This window comes from Poromitra crassiceps (genome assembly GCF_964638095.1).
Source record: "Poromitra crassiceps genome assembly, chromosome: 4".
NCBI classification, from domain to species: Eukaryota; Metazoa; Chordata; class Actinopteri; order Beryciformes; family Melamphaidae; genus Poromitra; species Poromitra crassiceps.
Genome location: NC_139626.1, coordinates 57,924,666 through 57,945,004, shown reverse-complemented (window position 1 = coordinate 57,945,004; position 20,339 = coordinate 57,924,666).

The following is a 20,339-nucleotide window of genomic DNA, read 5'->3' as shown; positions in this document are numbered from 1 at the left end:
ATTATTAGTATAGTATTATTATAGCCATATAGTATTATAGTATTATTAGCCATTAACATTTCAAATAAACAAATTACAAACATCAAAATATATTTTCTCCTAGAATGGCTCTTACATTTCCAGCCCCTAATTGGCTATGCGGGAAGCAAAACAATTACTAAACATTACTCAAAATAAGAGCCATAAATTCTTCAATTAGTGTCCATGAAGTTATAAGAAAGTCTTGCATGCTTAGTATTTTGGTCTTCTACTGTTCACACTGCCTCTTGTAGCAGACAAAGTTTATTTATAGGTCTGTCCAGTATGCTGGTCTTGGTCTGCACACTAACTCGACGCACTGCACCTCTGGAGTCCGGTAATGTCTTTATTACTCGTCCCATTATCCACGAATTGCGAGGGGCAGATTGATCCACTATTAAGACGATATCCCCTGGCAGGAGGTTCCTCTTTGGTCTGCACCACTTCTGGCGTTCCTGAAGCAGTGGCAGGTATTCTTGGGTCCACCTAGTCCAGAACAGGTCAGCCATATATTGGATCTGCTTCCAACGTCGTCTGGCATAGTGATCATCTTTGGTGAAAATTCCAGGGGGCATGTTGGGTTGCGTTTTTAGTAACAACAGATGATTGGGCGTTAATGCCTCCAAGTCATTGGGGTCATCTGATGCTTTTGTGATAGGTCTGTTATTGATGATAGCTTCGACCTCGCACATGATGGTCTGGAGGCCCTCATCACTTATCGGCTGTTGCTTTACAACAGAGTTGAGAATCTTTCTCACAGTGCGGATCTGCCTTTCCCATACACCGCCGTGATGGGAGGCTGCTGGTGTGTTGAAAATCCATTTGATTCCTTTCTGGATCATGGTATTCTGTATTTTCTCCTGATTCAGATTTTGTATTGCCTCGCGTAGCTCTCTTTCGGCACCGACAAAGTTTGTCCCATTGTCCGAACGCATAACTGTAACTTGTCCCCGTCTGCATATGAAACGACCTAGGGCATTTATACATGAATCTGTATCCAGACTGTGGGCAACTTCAATGTGCACCGCTCTTATTGTGAGACAGGTGAAAATCACACCGTATCTTTTAACAAGGCTCCTTCCCCGCTTGACTTCGAACGGTCCAAAAAAGTCAACTCCGACATTGGTAAAAGGTGGTTGGTTGGGTAACAAGCGGTCTTCTGGCAGGTCTGCCATTTTTTGTTCTCCAGGCTTGGTATTGAATCGTCTGCACACTGTGCACCTTGAGATGAGTTTCCGGATAGCTGCGTTAGCTTGGGGAACCCAGTACTTCTGACGCAACACTGCAAGCATGTAATTACGCCCAGAGTGTCCAACTTCTTTATGGATGTGTTGCAGGATGAGAATGGCAACATGTGAGTCTTTAGAAAGAATCACCGGGTGTTTAGCCTCTTCCGGCATAGCAGACTTATTCAGCCTGCCACCGACTCTCAGTAATCCATCCTGCAGAGTTGGATCTAACTTGTTGATCTGGCTGGTCTTCTTCACGTGCATGCCTTTCTGCAGGGCAATTATTTCCTCTGCATATTCCTGTAGCTGGCTGAAGCGTATGAGCTCTGTCTCAGCTTCATCCAAGTCTTCCAGAGAGAGCAGGCTTGGCTCCATTTTTGATTTGTACTCTACTATGTGCTGTGCGACAAGCATTTTCTGTTTGTCTGGATTGTTCTCAGACTGACTGATTACAGCTTGAAGTTCTTTTCTCTTCTTACTCAAGTGCAGTAGCATTTCTCTGAGCCTGAGAAGCCATGCAACTGCTTTCTTCAGCCGCAGCCATTCTGAGTAATGAGTGACAAGCTTGTTCACTGAGTCAGTTTGCTCCTCTGCATTTGTTAAGTTGACTGTAGCACATTTCTTGACTTCAGGGTCATCTCCAGGAAGTAGACTTATTTGATCAGGTCGTTTTGGCCATTCACTTTCTGGTTTCAGCAGGAAACGTGGGCCTTGAATCCAAGTCTCACTGTGTAGGAAGCTTTCAATTTTCATTCCTCTCGACGCCTGGTCAGCTGGGTTTAGGGTAGAGTTGACGTATTGCCATTGTGAAGGCATGAGAATGCTCTCTTATCATTGTGGTTCTGTTAGCTACAAAGGTCTTGAAGCGAGTGCTCTCATTTGAGATGTACTTGAGCACCGTAGTGCTATCAGACCAGAAGACGGATTCCTGGAGAGGGACTTCAAGTTCACGTTTAAGCATCTTGTCAACCTTTACTGCGACAACAGCTGCTGTCAACTCCAGTCTCGGTATGGTGACATGCTTCAATGGCGCTACCCTCGCCTTCCCCATTAGGAAGGAACAGTGCTTCCTGCCGTCGTTGTTGGTCAGGAGCAGGTACGTGGCAGTGCCGTAGCCGTCCTCACTGGCATCGGCAAAATGATGTAACTGTGCCGTCTGTAAAGGTCCAAACCCCACTGGCTTGATGCATCTATTTACACTAAATCCAGCAAGTAGCTCCAGGTTTGCTCGCCACTTGTGCCATTTCTGAGCATGCTTATCTCCTATCTGTTCATCCCAGCTATGTTTCTCCTTACATAGGTCTCTTAGGATGAGTTTCATTGGCAATATGATCGGTGCCAAGAATCCAAGGGGATCGTAAATTGAGCTGACAATGGACAATATTCCACGTCTTGTAATAGGCTTGTCCTGCATGTTCATTTGGAACTTGAAACTGTCAGTCTCTGTGCACCATTGGATACCTAGGGCTCGCTCCATAGGAAGTGTGTTGTGGCTTAAGTCTAGGTTTTTCACTTCAGTAGCCCTTTCCTCTTCTGGGATAGACAACAAGACAGTCCTGCTGTTGCTAACCCACTTGGTCAGACGGAAACCACCTTTGGCACACAGAGCTCGTAGCTCCCTTGTCAGATCAACCGCTTGTTTTTCTGATGCCACTGACTTTAAGCAGTCATCGACATAAAAGTTTCTGAGCACTGTATCAACTGCCTCTGGCGTTGTTGTCTCTCTTCCATCTTCCGCTGTTCTTCTCAGGGCGTTGGAAGCACAACTGGGTGAAGATGTGGCTCCGAACAGGTGCACTGTCATCCTGTACTCCTCCATCTCTCCACTCAGATCACCCTCTGGCCACCAAAGGAATCGAAGAAGGTCTGCATCTTCATCCGGTACTCTGACCTGATAAAACATGGATTCAATATCCGCCATCAGTGCTACTGGCTCCTCCCTGAATCTCATAAGAACGCCAACAAGCATGTTGGTGAGGTCTGGCCCTTGGAGTAACTGCTCGTTAAAAGAGGTTCCCTGATACGTTGCAGTACAATCAAAGACAACACAGATTTTATGTTTCTTTGGGTGGTATACTCCATGGTGAGGAATATACCACACTCTGCCATCTGTTCTACTCAGTTGCTGCTTGGGGACTTTGACAGCGTAGCCTTTTTCAATTATGCCTTTCATGAATGCTTTATAGTCCTCATGAAACTCCAGGTCCCTCTTCAGTTTTTTGTTAAGACTGATGGCACCCTGCTCTGCTATGCAACGATTGTTTGGCATTTGGACGTTCTCATTTCTCAAAGGCAGACGTATAGAGTAATGACCATCAACATGTTCTGCTGACTTGTTCACTGAACGCATGAACTGGTGATCCTCACATGACAGCTCTTCCTTCTCCTCACAACTGCGCTCTGGGAAGTCTGTGTTATACTGCTGGATTAAAAGCTCTTCTATCTCTGTGACTGAGATGCGATTAACTGTGCAGCTCTGCATCTTATCTGTCTTAAGGTGATGTCCTCCTCTTATAGGTCCGTTAACTACCCAGCCGAGGGCAGTCTTCACTGCATAGGGTCCTTCCTCTTTACTGTTTATCACTTGCCATGGCTCCAGTGCGTATGTCAGTGCCTATGAGTAGACCAACCTCTGCTTCAATGTGCGGTAAATACACTTCTTTCAAATAAGACCATCTTGTGATGTCTTCTTGCCGTGGGATGTTTTCTTTTTTCACTGGAATATGACTTTGTGTGAAAACCTTCGGCAGTTCAACATATGTGTTTTCTTCAATTCCACACACTTCTAGATCTGACAGAACACAACTCTTTATCACCTTTTAACTGTCAGCTTTGTCCCGGCCCATTGTGCTGAGAAGGATGTTGGTTAGGGTGACCATACGTCCTCTTTTGCCCGGACATGTCCTCTTTTCACGTCCTGTCCGGGGTGTCCGGGGGGGGTTTATTAATTATTGAAAATGTCCGGGTTTTCACAGGACCATTAGGCATAACGATGCCTGGCGCTTTAAATTGTACTCTGTTGTGTGTGACGTAATCCCTGAGAGGCTGCCTCCCTTGTGGGCGGCTCTTGTGTCACTCACTCACAAACACAGAGAGCTGACATCGGAGCAGCAGCACTGGCTCCGAGCCTCCTACTACAAAATGCCGAAGCGTAAGTGTGAATTAAGATTCCCCACTTACCGTCCTGGTCGGGACAAATGGGAGGCGGAGTGCACTGTGTGCAAAGCTATGTGTCCCTTTCAAATAAAGGTGCGGGGGATCTGAAAGCTCACATGGACACAGACAAACATAAGAAAGCTGTGCGGGGGGAGAGTTCGTCTACAAAATTAACGGACCCGGGAAAACGGAGGATTTGCATTTCATACTGTGAAACACCACAACAGCTACAGGTCCATGGATTGCACTATAGTGCCTTGAAGTAATATTGATAGTATTAGCCTATATTAATATTCAAGTAGCCTAATTTTTGGTTTGTTACGGTTTTATTATTTACATTATTACATTGACAATATTGTAAGAGATATTTTGTTAAAATATTTTCTAATACAGAGGTATTATTTATAACATTATTTCATATTTTTATATTTATTTTTCCAGTAAGACTTGAAAAGAGTATTTTTTTGTATTATAGGCTATATAATAAAGTATCTCGAGGCGGAGCCGAGTGTCCTCTTTTTGGAAATCAAAATATGGTCACCCTAATGTTGGTCCTCTTTCCTTTAAGATTTAATTGTCTTTGGAGATCTTCAGTGCAAAAAGTTGCTGTGCTCCCAGGATCCATAAAAGCGTATGTCTCAACATATCTCTCGCTCTTCTTTGACTTGATCTTCACTGGCACCACAGCTAGTACACACACCTCCTCTCCAGCCCCAGTGTATCCACATACTTCTTGGTTTACTGATATGCAAGCACTGGCGATCTCTTTGTTTTCAGTGCTATTTCCTTCATTATTTGCATTTGTGACACTGTCCTCTTTAGTGACATGTAATATGTCTGGGTGACGTTGTAAGCATGTGTTATGGAATCAGGATACTAACGTGCGTAGCCATTTAAGAGAATGGGAGGTGCTAGGGGTTTTACGTAGCGCGTGAGTGGTGGAGTGAGAGAGAGAGAGTGGGCGTGTGCGTGCGTCAGTCAACGTCGGGTCAGTCAAGGAAGAGGCTGCGTGTGAATGAATGAGCGGACAAGTCTAACGTTAATAGCAAAGTTAGCACGTAACATAGAATAATAATAACAACTGTACTGTATGGAAGAAGTGGTCGGTAATAAATGCAACATCATCTCAAGGCTGAAGGTGTGTCCCGGTGTGCTGTTGTGTCTCCCGCTGCTGTGTATTTGTGGGTGGTTGGTCCCGAAGCTAAAAGTAAACTACTGCTTCGGCCCTGGAGGAGAGCAAACCTCCCCTGTGCTTCTCGACTACGGTCTGGGAGCAGAAGCAGGAAAGATCTTCCAACACTGGCGACCGCGGCAGGACGTTCTAACGTCCAACAAGCAGCAGTGGTGAGCACAAAAACAGTGAAATAAACCGGGACAATTAACTAGCCCACCTGGCTAAAAGCTAAGCTAAAATGGCGGCCGCTAACCAGCGTCATGCAGCTGAAGACACGTTTGAGTATGTAATGAGCCATTTCGATCCATTCATGATACTGGATACAGTAGAAGGAAGTCCTGTGGAAATAAAAACGGACTGTGGGATTGAAATGAATGAAGAATGTGAACCTTTTCGCCCCTTCCCCGGTGAAAAAGAGACAATGAAAATGAGGGGAGGAGGGATTCACACGCCATATGAGTCCGCTCAGCCAGAGTTTTCAAGCAAGAACCCCTTTGCTAATGCTGGCAGGGACTGTTATTGTGAGTTGGGAAGAAAGGAGCCGTGCTACCATGTGCACAAGCACCAAACTCATGCTCCGCCATTAAAGCTGCACAACACAGCCATGCCACATGCAGCCCCCACCATCACAAACCCATTTTCCTCTGCCCGCCCGGGGAGTTTCCTCCAGAGCACGCCCGTCTCATGTCATCCTCCATGCTCCACATGTCCAGTGCTGCACACCACCTGTTGTAGCCCACCAACAGACACCAACTACGGACACCAACACTCACCCGAGCAAAGACATAGTGAGACTGTGCAGTTAAAGGGTTTCTCCTCCAAAAGTGAGCGGCCAAAATCACATGCACGCCGAAGCCACCGTGCACAATTCCAACTGTCATCGGAGAGTGAGGAGGAGTACGACCCGAGGGAAAGAGTGCCCACCTTGCGTCCTGGACAGTACGATGGGACCACCCCATGGAAAGAATTCCTGCACAGGTTTGAGAGCTGTGCTCAGGCTAATTGCTGGTCGGAGAGGACTACGGCTGTCCAGTTGAAGTTTTGCCTGGTGGGTGCAGCAGGGGCGATCGTCCACAGAAATCCACGGTCATCGCAGTGGGATTACTGCCGCCTGGTGGAGGAGATGGAGATTGCATACGGCCCCTCTTCAGAGCATGCAGTTGCAGTGGCTATCGAATTGAGACAGCGTGTCCGCAAAATGGGTGAGCCTCTTCATGTTTTAAGAGATGACATATATGGGAGAGTGTCAATAGCCTACAGCAACCGGAGTGAGAGTGAGCAGGACGCAATAGGCGTTGAAGTTTTCACTAACGCTGTGGGAGATGCAGAGATCGTACAGAAACTATTGGAGCAGCGGCCACACACGCTAGCCCAAGCCTATGACATTGCCCGCCGTCATGAAACCACCAAGCGGGCAGCGTCATATGTCACCAGCCTCATGCACTCAGGAGCGCACAACATGAACGAGCGGAGGCCCCGTGCTGCTGTGATCAGGGAGGGAACCGAAGAGGAGCCAGCGGAGGCTGCTGCAGCATTCCCAGCAGCTAGATGGGAACCTAAGCCCTCTAACCCCAGCCCACAGCACACTTTTCATGGCCACGCCTACACTCCAGTCAAACAAGGAGGCCGTAAAGACATTAATTGGGAGGAGATTCGCTGTCATAACTGCTCGGGCCTGGGTCACATGAAGAGGAATTGCCCCTCCCCAAAGGGAAATATGAGAGCTCCAGCTTCAACGGTCTCCCCTGACCCCACAGAGCCAGCTGTGCTCCACCTTAAGTCTCCTCATCAGGAAATGAGCATCCACATGCTCATGCATGGGCTGGAAGTGTGTGCTGTTTTGGACACTGGGGCACGGAGAAGCGTGTTGCCTTTACGCCACTACAATGCTATTCACCCAGCTGAGCGGCCTCCACTCCAGCCCTCAACCGTAGAGACTCTGCGTGGTGTCGGGCCGGGCGATGTTCCTGTGCTCGGTGAAGCTCATGTCCCCGTGCAGATTAACAACCGTCAGGTGAGCGTGCACTTCCTGGTGGCCGACATAGCTACCGATGAGGCCCTGCTAGGCCATCCATTCCTGACCCAAGCCCAAGCACGCCTGGACTTTGGAAAACAGCGCATGGTGCTGTTCGGTGAGGAAGTGCCACATTTCCACTCACAAGGCAGGAACAGGGGAAATGCGGTGAGAGTGGCCCGGACTGTAGTGCTGGAGGCGGGACAGGAGTATCTGATACGAGGCCACGCCCGCTTCAATGAACCAGTCAAAAGAGAGACAATGCTGAGCCCCACCAAGGGTTTTGTTGAAAAACATAGACTGCTCGTAGCGCGAGTCCTGGTGGAAGCTCAAACGTCTAAAAATGTGCCACTCCGCATCTTCAATCCTGGAAACACCGCTGTAACCATCAAAAAGGGGGCCATCGCAGGGTTCCTCCACCCCGCCAATGCTCTGCAACCTGCGGGCACCACTGACCAGTCAGGAGAGACTGGTGCTAGCTCCCCCACTGTTCCCCAGCACCTGCAGGAGCTCTATGCCCAGAGTTCTATGGAGCTCAACACAAAAGAACAGCTCCAGCTAGCACAATTGCTGCGCACCTACGACAGTGTGTTCTCCACTGGCCCAAATGACCTCGGCCGCACCAGCCTGGTGCAACATGACATTTTAACCCAGCCTGGCGGCGTCCCAGTCAAGCAGGCACCACGCCGGATGGCGATCGATAAACAACAGAGCGCTGATCAGCAAATACAACAGGGCCTGGAAGCGGGGCTGGCCCGCCGCAGCAACAGCAGCTGGGCATCGCCGATAGTGATGGTGCGTAAAAAGGATGGAACGTACCGCCTCTGCATCGACTACAGGGCGCTGAACGACGGCACCATTAAGGACGCGTACCCGTTGCCCCGCATCCAAGACACACTTGACACCCTCTCCACTGCAAAATGGTTCAGCACGCTTGACCTCGCCTCCGGCTACTGGCAGGTCGAGCTGACCCCCAGAGCACGCAAAGCAGCAGCCTTCTGCACCAGAAATGGACTGTTCGAGTGGAATGTCATGCCGTTTGGATTGTGCAACGCTCCGGCGACATTCCAGCGCCTGATGGATCGCGTGCTGACCGGTTTGCAGTGGGAGACCTGCCTGGTCTACTTGGACGACATCATTGTGCTGGGCAGGGATGTGTCAGAGATGCTGGAGCGACTGGGCCAGGTTTTCGACCGACTCCACCAGGCCAACCTGAAGCTGAAACCTGCTAAATGCTGCCTCTTCCGCCGCCAGGTAGCCTACCTGGGGCACATTGTCTCAGAGGACGGTGTGGCCACTGACCCCAGCAAAGTCCAGAAGGTGCAGGAGTGGCCAGCGCCAACATCACTCCAGGAGGTCCGCCAATTCGTCGGCCTTGCATCATACTACCGGCGGTTTGTAAGAGACTTTGCATCCATAGCGGAGCCCCTCCATGCCCTGACAAAGAAACATGCACGTTTTCAGTGGACTGAGAAGTGCCAGGCGGCGTTCGACGAACTCAAGCGCCTGTTAACCACCGCACCAGTCTTGGGCTATCCACTTGACCAAGGCGACATGATACTGGACACCGACGCAAGCGATGTCGGCATTGGAGCCGTCCTCTCACAAGTCCAGGAGGGCAGGGAGCGCGTGCTGGCGTATGGGAGTCGCAAGCTGTCCAAAACCGAACAGAATTACTGCACCACGCGGCGTGAACTGCTGGCCGTGGTGGAGTTCACATCACATTTTCGGCAGTACCTCCTGGGGCGGCCCTCCATCGTGCGCACCGACCACAGCAGCCTTCGGTGGCTAACAAGGATGAAGGAGCCTGAGGGACAGCTCGCCAGATGGCTGGAGAGACTGGGCGAGTACAACTTTGAGATCGTCCATCGCCCTGGCCGCTTGCACAGCAACGCAGACAGCCTCTCCAGGAGACCCTGCCGCCAGTCCTGTCCATGTAAGCTGTCAAGCCCCTCCCGTCATCCAGTGAGTGTCAGTGATCAGGCTGTGCAGTGCGATTTGGACTCTGACATCAATCAGATGATGTTGAGTCCAGTGGGGGTGGAGAGACACTCAGTTTCCACAGAAGTGAGTCCAGTGGGGGTAAATGAAACTCCACATACTGAGAAAGACAATTTAAAATCCCCTGAAAGAATCTACCGGACTGAGACAACCAACAACGCTGAGCTGTTCGGCGGCTGGTCTCCAGAGGAGCTGCGACAGGCTCAGGAAGCAGATCCAGATATTGCACCTATCATGACCTGGATGGAGGCCAGCGGAGAGCGCCCCCCATGGGTAACAGTCTCCCCATGCAGCCCAGCCACAAAGACATATTGGAGCCAATGGAAGCGGCTCTACATCCGAGATGGAATACTGGTTAGGCGATTCTACTGCCTGGACGACACCCAGTTCTACCCACAAGTTGTGCTGCCCCGTGCTTTCCGGCCCGACGTCATGAGACAAATGCATGACGGGCAAGTAGGTGGACATTTCGGGGTGGAGCGCACTGTAGCCCGGCTACAGACCCGATACTTCTGGTACCACATGAGGGAGGACGTTGCCCTCTGGTGTGGCACCTGTACCAGCTGTGCAGCCAAAGCCAGGCCCCGTAAGAGACCACAAGCCCCCATGGGTACTGTTCGCGTGGGAGCCCCCATGGAGCGCGTCGCCCTGGACATCATGGGGCCACTGAATGAAACAGAACGCAACAACTGTTATGTGCTCGTGATACAGGACTATTTCACAAAATGGGTGGGAGCTTTCCCCCTCCCCAATCAGCGCGCTGAAACTGTGGCTCAAGTGCTGGCATCAGAGTGGGTGTGCCTTTATGGAGCGCCACAGTCACTGCACAGTGACCAAGGCCGTAATTTTGAGTCTGAGGTGTTCCAGCAGATGTGCAAGCTGTTCGGCATCGAGAAAACACACACCACACCTTTCCGACCACAATCTGATGGCCAGGTTGAGAGATTCAATGCCACCCTGCAAAAGATTCTGGCCACAACAGCCGAGCGTTGCCACTGGGACTGGGATCTCATGATTCCCTACGCTGTCATGGCCTACAGAGCGACAAAGCACAGTGCAACCGGTTTCACCCCCAACTTCATGATGTTTGGCCGAGAAGTGAGTGAGCCGGTGGATCTGGTGGCTGGCCTGCCTCTGGACCCTGACACAGCCCCTTCAGCCCCTGAATATGTCCAAAACATCCGGGAGCGCCTGGAGCTGGCGCATCAAATCGCCAGAGACGCTCTCGGTGAGTCTGTGAAATGTGCAAAGAGACAATATGACAAGAACTGCTGCCGCACACAGTACCAGATCGGTGACGCTGTGTGGTACTTAGTCAAAGGCACACAGAGAGTGAAGAACAGAGTCAGGAAGTTCCTTCCAGCATATGAAGGGCCATACTTTGTTCTCGGACACTTGGATGATCTGGTGTATCGCATCCAGAAAAGCCCAAAGACCAAGGTGAAAGTCGTTCACCACGACCAGCTCAAGCCCTATCGCTGCCGCGACCCACTGGACAACGCCTGGGCCGTGGAGCGTGCTCAGAGATGGACACCTGTGGAGGTGTCACCCCCAGCCTTGGACGACGTGGATCCTGCAGACTCTCCCCTGGGTCTATCTCAACTGTTCTCCGGCACTGACGCTGGGGAAGCCTCCAGCTGCACCTCATCAGATCCAGCAGTGGACAGTCCTGCAGCTGCCGTTTCACCTTCCTCCAGCCCTCCTCCTCTGGACTCTGCTGGTCCTGGGGAGTCGGAGGATAGTGGGGGTGGTGTGGCGGCGCAACATCAGCGGAGCCCTCGTTCCCGAAGGCGGAACCGCCAGCGGCAACATCAGCGGAGCCCTCGTTCCCGAAGGCCGAACCGCCAGCGAAGATCACCCACCAGGTATGGTGAGTGGGTGGAACATTGAGTTGAACAGTTCATGGACAGTTGCTAAGTTCAAAGGATAACTCATCCTGACAAGGTGTAAGCCGAGCGCTGCCTTGCTCAGAAGAAGAAGGAAATAAGTTGCTCAGAGTTACACTAACTGAAGAGAAGAAAAAAAGAGTTCCTGCACTTTAAAAAGAAAAGAAATGTTTTGCACTGTTTTGCTGCTGTCCAAATGTTTTATATGTTCTAGAAGAAAAAGAAAAAAAAAGCCTTGAGTAGTGGTTTGCATACCACATGTGATTTGATCAGAAGCTGTGAATGTTTTTGAGTTAAACGAAGTTTAAGTTTGGATTTTCACGCTCGCTAATTTGCTCAAGATAAGCCATAGCCTGTATTATGGGTGTTATGAATGCCTTTGTGATGGTTTATGTTCACTGTGATATATGCTCACTTTAAAGATTATTGCTGCTACTTAATTAGATTGCACTGAAGACCTGCACCTTTACTATTGCCCACTGTCTTACACCTAGAGTGAATGCAATAAGGATTCCTTAAAGGCATGTTAAAGAAAAGAAAACATGTTGTATCTACTGTGCTGGAGTGCAATTGTTGTGCTGAAAATTGCCATCCAGAGTGGGGGTAGTGTTATGGAATCAGGATACTAACGTGCGTAGCCATTTAAGAGAATGGGAGGTGCTAGGGGTTTTACGTAGCGCGTGAGTGGTGGAGTGAGAGAGAGAGAGTGGGCGTGTGCGTGCGTCAGTCAACGTCGGGTCAGTCAAGGAAGAGGCTGCGTGTGAATGAATGAGCGGACAAGTCTAACGTTAATAGCAAAGTTAGCACGTAACATAGAATAATAATAACAACTGTACTGTATGGAAGAAGTGGTCGGTAATAAATGCAACATCATCTCAAGGCTGAAGGTGTGTCCCGGTGTGCTGTTGTGTCTCCCGCTGCTGTGTATTTGTGGGTGGTTGGTCCCGAAGCTAAAAGTAAACTACTGCTTCGGCCCTGGAGGAGAGCAAACCTCCCCTGTGCTTCTCGACTACGGTCTGGGAGCAGAAGCAGGAAAGATCTTCCAACACATGTCTGACACTCCATTCGCTTCTTACAGTCTCTACTAAGGTGCCCCTGTGTAAGGCATCCGAAACATAGCCCTTTAGACTTTAAAAAGCTTATTCTCTCTCCACTTGACAGCTCTTTGATTTTACTGCACTGAGTGAGAGTGTGATTCTTGTAGCAAAATGCACAGGGTTTCTGGAATGCATTGGCAACAACCTTAGCTGAGCTGCTCTTCTGTGCTCCTGCACCTTGATATCTTCCTGCTGCTGCCATGGTGACACCTGTAGCAAACTGCTTCCTCTCTGATCACTCCTCTTAACACGTTAACTGCCAGCGACGTATGCATACGTCAAAAAAAATCCAGCGCTTGACTGCCAGCGACGTATGGATACGTCAAAAAAAACGTTTTTTTTTTTTTGACGGTGGGGCGTTGATCAATCCCTTTTACGTCTCCTGTACAATTATTGGAGGTATTGAATGTGTATAATCTATTTTACCGACCCACTAAGTGTTGACAGTGCTCCCCCAGACGAGCGAAATCAAAGAAAAAGGGAGCAAAGCCATTCAAGGAAATGGCGAGGCGATTTTACAGTATTACATTCTCATGAAAATGGTTGGGGGAAAACGCTCTCGTTTTCGCACTGATTGCTGGCGATGCGGGATTGCAAATTTACATAATACATTACAGGTGGAACACACTTTGAAACACGCAGCATAAATATGACCAGAATCGCAAAAGCTTCTCTCAACCAAAACTCCCAAGAAGCGAGCGAGTCCATGCCGAGACTTCCTCAAACAGCAGCCTGCAGACAGGCACAGGAGAGCAGCAAAAGCACTGAGACTGTGACCGCCGCGGCAGCCAAGAAGAGGGAGGAGTTGAGGCAACTCTGCCTCTCGCTCTCTCCCTCTCTCTCTCTCTCTCTCTCTCGCTCTCTCTCTCTCCCTCCCTCCCTCTCTCTCTCTCTCTCTCTCTCTCTCCCTCTCCCCCTCTCACTAGGATTAAACCTAGTGCGTCTCCCTCCCGAGAGGGAGGGAGAGAGAGAGAGAGGGAGGGAGAGCGAGAGGGAGGGAGAGAGAGAGAGAGAGAGAGAGAGAGGGAGGGAGAGCGAGGGGAAGGGAGAGAGAGAGAGAGAGAGAGAGAGCGAGAGGGGGAGGGAGAGAGAGAGAGAGAGAGCCAAAAATGAATGGTTAAAGTGACAGCTCTATCGAATTTCACAAAAAGCCGTTTATCTCTGAATATTTTTTCTCATGCTAAAACCATGCTGTATTCAACTGATAATGCTTACATAACTACTAACTCTACAAACTAACTCTTTTAGACAGAGAAAGTACACATTCTATTAGTACTTTTGAGATATTGTATGTTCACAAACTCCAAGCAGAAAATAATCCTCGGCGCTTGTAAAATGAGCCACAATCCTCAAAAAACGGCTTGGCAGAAGCTACCTACAGCAAGAAAAAAATGGCTGGCAGTCAATGTGTTAATAGTTGTATACTTGGGGAATTTATCTTTAACTTTTCCATCTGCAGATGGTCGACTCTCCAGTATGTCTCCAAACAGAGGATCCATGGCTATCTTTGCCTGGCGGTCTATGAAGTCAACTAGATCCGAGAACCTTGCACGTCCTCTTCCTCTCTCTTGAATCTCAAAGGCTCTCATTCTCCATTTCTCACGCATTTTGTAGGGAAGTTTTGAGATAACAACTCGCATGTTGGTTGGATTGTCCATTTCCTCCATAAACGAAATATCATCCATGCTATTCCTACAGCCAATTAGGAATATAACGTAGTTATTCAAAGCCTGACAATCCTCCGGCTTGATCAGAGGCCATTTTAGTGCCTTGTCCATATATGCGCTGGCTATCTTCAGCTCATTTCCATATTGCTTGTGCAGTAACTTTCTGGCCTCTCTGTAGCCTCTGTCTGCTGCCATGTGCTCAAAGCTGCGGACAAGCTCTTGTGGCTGTCCACTGGTATACTGCTCCAAGTAGTATAACTTGTCCTGGTCGCTTTCAGTCTTACTATCCACTGCGTGATCAAATGCCCTGACAAAAGATCTGTAGGTCAGTGGGTCACCTTTAAACACAGGAATATCCTTATGTGGAAGATGTGACATATTTTGCTGCGTGACTAGCATTTCAGTGATCATATTTTGTCTGTGCATAACTTGATAGAGCTCATTGTCCTTTATTACAGGTTGCTGGTGACTGCTGTGGCGTGGTTGATCCTGCTGTGTGTCTTGTGTTCTTGAGGCGTATACAGCTGGAACTTGTGCGGCTTGTCCCGTTGACTGATGAAAGAGTGGCTCATTTACATAATCTTTTACACCAATTTTGGACATCTTCTTTGACCTGTGACGACTGTACCGTAAATTCCGGACTATAAGCCGCGGCTTTTTTCCCGTTTTTTGGCCTTTTTTGCCCCCTGCGGCTTATATAACGGTGCGTCTTATCTATGGATTTTTTCCAAAAAAAAAAAAAAATCTCTCTTTTTTAGCACTCTTTCTAACTATAAATCCACTTCTGTTTTAATTTCCTCTCTTGCCCTCTTTTAACAACATAACATAACATAACATAACACAACACAGGTAAGCAGAAAGAAAAAGACAAGCAATCACGCCATGAATGAGGAAATGACTCACCTGCTGGAGGCTGGAGATACACCGCTTGGGCTAAACTTTTACTCCGTGAAACACTATCGATTAAGTCCGACATCGCTCAGAGGTTTTGAGCAGCTTGAAAACAAGTTTGAAAACGTGCAGAAGTCCATCCACTCACTCACTAAAGAAAATAATGCAACCGTGAAGAGTTTCACTCGTGTCCAGCCATCTGGCCGAGTTAGAGCCGAAGTCCCGAACACAGTGAGAAAACCTCCCGAAGGTGCTGCTGCAGCGGGGTGCATATTGTCCGGCCAGCCGACCGAGAGGCATGCGAGCCGGGCACTATTAAACAGTTGGGGTGTGTGAGGTGGCTGGCTGTGGAGGTGGCGGTTTCTCCTCCTCCTCCTTTCTTCTTTCTTTCCGGCCTGCCACCGAGGGCCATCTTCATCTGCCTACTCCGCTGGCCCGACCGTCAACTCATCCTCCAGGCTGCGGGGAAGAAGCCCCTCACCTGGGAGGGTACGCGCTTTTTCGTCCCGGCAGGACCTCCGCGTTGGTGCAACAGAAACGCGCAACATACAACAGCAGCATCGAGTCAATGGATATCGCTTTGGCGTACTGTACCCAGCGAGACTCGTCATAACCATTGATGGACAGCGGCGGAACAAGAGCTCAAAGTGAAACTGCCGAATATCTTTTGAGTTGGACTGGTCAATAGTACTGTGGGTAACTAAAATAAAAAAATAAAAAACGGAATTCTCTCTTCTTTAGCACTCTTTCTAACTATAAATCCACTTCTGTTTTAATTTCCTCTCTTGCCCTCTTTTCACCACACCGCGGACACTGTGTGCACTGTAAAAAAAACAAAAAATACCACAATGTGTGATTTTGTCTGGGGATTAGTGACCTGACTTTTGTTTTGTTGAAATGTTAATAAATGGGAGCTTCCCCAAACAGCCATCCATTCCCGACAATTCCCTCTGTGCACGAAGCCTTACATATGGTAATTAAACATCAAAACACCCGCGGCTTATAGTCCGGTGCGGCTTATAGAAGAAAAAAATAGTCACCTTTGAAGGTGCGGCTTATAGACCGGTGCGTCTTATAGTCCGGAATTTACGGTATTTGCTATCTTGTGTATTGTCATATTCTTCAAACACTTTTAGCTTTGCACTGGATTCTTCAATTGCCGTCTCAATTTCCAGTTGCTCCTTTTTGGCTTTCAGCTCTGCCTCTTCACGTTCAAGGGCTTGTTTCTTTTTCAAAGCTGCAGCACGTGCAAACAGCGCAGCACGCTCTGCTTCTTCTTTCATGCGCGCTGAAGACCCTGAGGTTGCAGATGAATACCTTGAGCTGTGTTTAGAGCCAGTTTTACTTCTTAAGGCAACTTGAGAAATGCTGTCTTTTGATAAAACATCATCTTCATTTTCTCTTGTCTTGCCTGTCAAATCATCTTGTCTGTCATGATATTCTTTTTCATCTATAATGCCCAGGCGCACTCTAGCAGTCCATGCCTCTGTATCCTCGACAAAGTCTCTTATGGATGCTGTTTTGGGTTCAAACCAGTTGCGCTGATCTGCATGTTTTTCGTCATCATCCAATAGAGTCCATACTTCTGCATTGAGCTTTTTAAATTCTTCATGTATCTTGGAAAAGTCATGCAGCATTAACTCTTCAACTCTACTCAAATTTGTATCATCCTCTTTAAGCTTGTCAATTTCCCTGATTTTGCCTGTAAGCTGGCCCAGTTTTCCTCTTCTAGCTCCAATAAGCCTTGAGATTCTTTCTTCTTGTGCCTTTTCGGTGGTCTTTGGCGCCCTCTTGTGGTCAAGCTCCTGTTCTTCCGTCACCCCGTTTCCAGAACTTTCCTTTTCTGCCATCTTAATTAATCAATGCACAAACTGCTTGCAAACGTTTCAATCCTCTTCAAATTCGTTTTCCCATGAAAAACAACTGCACAGCAATTTCTTCTTGAGTGCAAAGATTATCCAAAATTACCACAGTCCAGTCCGACAGGAATGTAGCTCACGGAATTACTTAATTGATGACCTAATGATCAAAGTACCGACCTTGTTTTAGCTAGCGTTGGCATCCGATATTTCAAGCTTCTTTCTTGATCGTTTTCCTTCAATTGCTGGCAGAATAAATTCATAACTCCAGTAGCCTACCTCATTTCCTCAATGAATTGCCCAGCTTCTTGTGTTCATTCATCCATGAAAAACTGCGACATTTGCGTCTTTATATCCTCCACAAGTCCGGACTTGTTCTTTCCAAGGTGAGCTAGTTTTTGACTAACATGTGGCTGCACTCCTTCAGGTGTTCAATATGTGCAAAACCCTGGTAAAATCCACGTCTTAAGCAATGAGTCTGACACAAATGAATCTCCAGAGACCATAACTCCATTTAGAACGTTTAGTGAAAAAGCACAAAAAACAGTTACAGGCTGAGATCCATCTATCATTTGTGTGCGGTCAAAAACTGTGTTGCTCCGTGGACTTTCTGAATCCAACTGAATCTAAGGGACTGTTGGTTATTTATGAGAGGGGGGGGTATGGTGCAGGGGCGACTTTGTTTTCGTTTTTTTCCTTCACCCTCCGCAGATCTATAAATATTTTTCCATGTCCCTCCCTGAGTGACTGGAGATAAATGCATGACCCTCCCTCCACCATAAATAACCACACTTTATCATATTCACACCAAAGGTAGTATTGAAGAAAATATGACCTTTTCCGATGATTTGGCTACGTTTGATAGCGCCCTATGACATCGGGGGAGAGAGGGGGCGGGGGGCATATAACGTTTAGTAGGCTACCCAGCCCAATAACTGCCTCATCTCCTAGCTATAAAGCCTACAGTAGCCTAGCCAGGGCCGGCGCGTGCCATTCTGCCGCTCTAGGCGAGAAAAAATTATGCCGCCCCCAATTGGCAACACCATACCAGCATCAAAGTATGCATGACGCAATATGCAGGCATTTTGCACATCCATATAGCCTACCTACAAAAATAACGCGCCACAGGTCTGCACAGGTCTGCATAATAACTCCAATAACCACAGCAGTCATGATACAGCACAGATATTTTCCAAATAATCACATTTTTCAGACCCTCAAACTATGCAAATCTCTCTTATCTACCACTTTCTCATGTGCATAAAACACGGAATGTGCGCACGGCGGCGCAACCACAGTAATATAAGACTCACAATGTATTTAGCCTATAGCCTATATCATCAGCAGATTCACAACTTAACAAAGGCGAGTTGTTGTTACGAGCTGTTGGCAAATAAAGCTTGTTTACCTTTCAGAAGTGGACACCAGCGGGGGCTGCGTCAGCAAAGGTCTTTAAATAAATCCAATCATCCTCTATTAGGATTCTCTCTGCCAGTTAATTTTATATGGAGATTGTTGCCAGTCCATTAAGTCTGTCTTGTTTCATTGTAGGCTACTACTGCAGAGGTAGTTTCAACTTTGAGAAACTTCAGATATTGTATCTTGGAATTTTGGTCTCTCCAATGAATGGGCAGGCAAAGTGCGCACTGCGCACCGCACAGGGAAACAGATTGTTTTGGAACCCAGAAACAATGTTAGAAATATCGCGCTAATTTACTGATTACACTAATACTGGTACACACATATGAGCACATGGCCTAGGCTACCTTAACCCAAAGTTAATGATGTAAATTAGTCTACTTGTAGGCTATGTCCCTTTTCCTCATTCAAGCGGGATGGAGAAGACATGATGACCCGCCCTCCTCTGCCTCTGATTGGCTAGTAGTAGTGCTTGTTTAGGCATGAGGAGTGATGATTGGTTGGGTTAGGGTAAGAATATCAGGGTAGGCCAATCAGAGGCATAGTAGGGCGGGCGGTTCGTGCCGCGGACAGCGGCGAGAGAATGGATCTAGCGGGGAAGAGCATGAGAGGCAGAGCGCTGGAGAATATTTGGAGAGCTGCAAGTGAAGGCGCACAATTTGCTGCCCCTTCAAGTGCCGCCCTAGGCGGTCGCCTATGTCGCCTATATGTTCGAACCGGCCCTGAGCCTAGCCAACTGCATATGTGTCAACAATTCCAGCTCTGAAACAATATAAAGCGATGATAAACGTTTCCAGTCAATGCACCAAGCAAACAGCAGGACCGAGTGAGGGCCTGGACACAGTGCATAGGAGCAGCGGTTTACGTGAAAGGAAGGAATGGGAGATACCAAGTCCAGTCACCATACAGGTAAACCATAGATATAAATAGGGGAGTAAACACGAATTTTGGAACGAAAAAACGCATTTAAAATATATACAAAATACAAAAAATTAATGTTGTATAGCCCTCCCTAAAGCCAAAATAAAAAACACAAGTCCCTCCCCAGTACTCAAAAAAATATTTGATATCCCTCCCCCTTTCTGCACCATACCCCCCCTCTCATAAATAACGAACAGTCCCTAAAGACTATTCTAATGACGTGACGTCACTTAAAGGAGCATTTCACCACTTATTAATTGGTTCATTCTACATAAATTATAACAAATCCAAACTTCCATATTAATCACCAAATATTATTATTATTAGTATAGTATTATTATAGCCATATAGTATTATAGTATTATTAGCCATTAACATTTCAAATAAACAAATTACAAACATCAAAATATATTTTCTCCTAGAATGGCTCTTACAATGGTGGAACCAGTGTTGTAGTCGAGTCACTATGTCCCCGAGTCGAGTCTGAGTCCCCAGTGTTCAGGTCCCAGTCCAAGTCCAAGTCACCAAAGAAGTGTAGAAACCTGAGAGCCCCGCTGTGTTCAGACCGTCCTGCTCCATCAGGAATAACTGGCGGTCCAGGCTTAGACCACCAGCCTTCCACAGCAGCCCACACGCCGGTTCCCCCCAACAGACACCAGCATGGTACAGCAGTCTCTGTGCCACCTGGAGCTGAAAAGCTGCCACTCTGCTCTCAAGATGTACCAGACCTTGTCCCCCCTCCTGGACAGGCAGGTAGAGAACAGCCGCCCTCAGCCAGTGATGCCCCGACCAGAAGAAATCCACCAGCTTCCTCCGGATCTCGGCCAGTAGGCCTCCAGGGGGATTGAGCACAGCCAGCCTATGCCACAGGGAGGACGCCACCCAGTTGTTAATGACCAGCACCCTCCCCCTATAGGACATAAAAGGCAGTAACCACTTCCACTTAGAACGTCTAGCGTCAATATCCTGCCTCCCCTCCCAGTTCGGTGCTACATACCCCTCTGAGC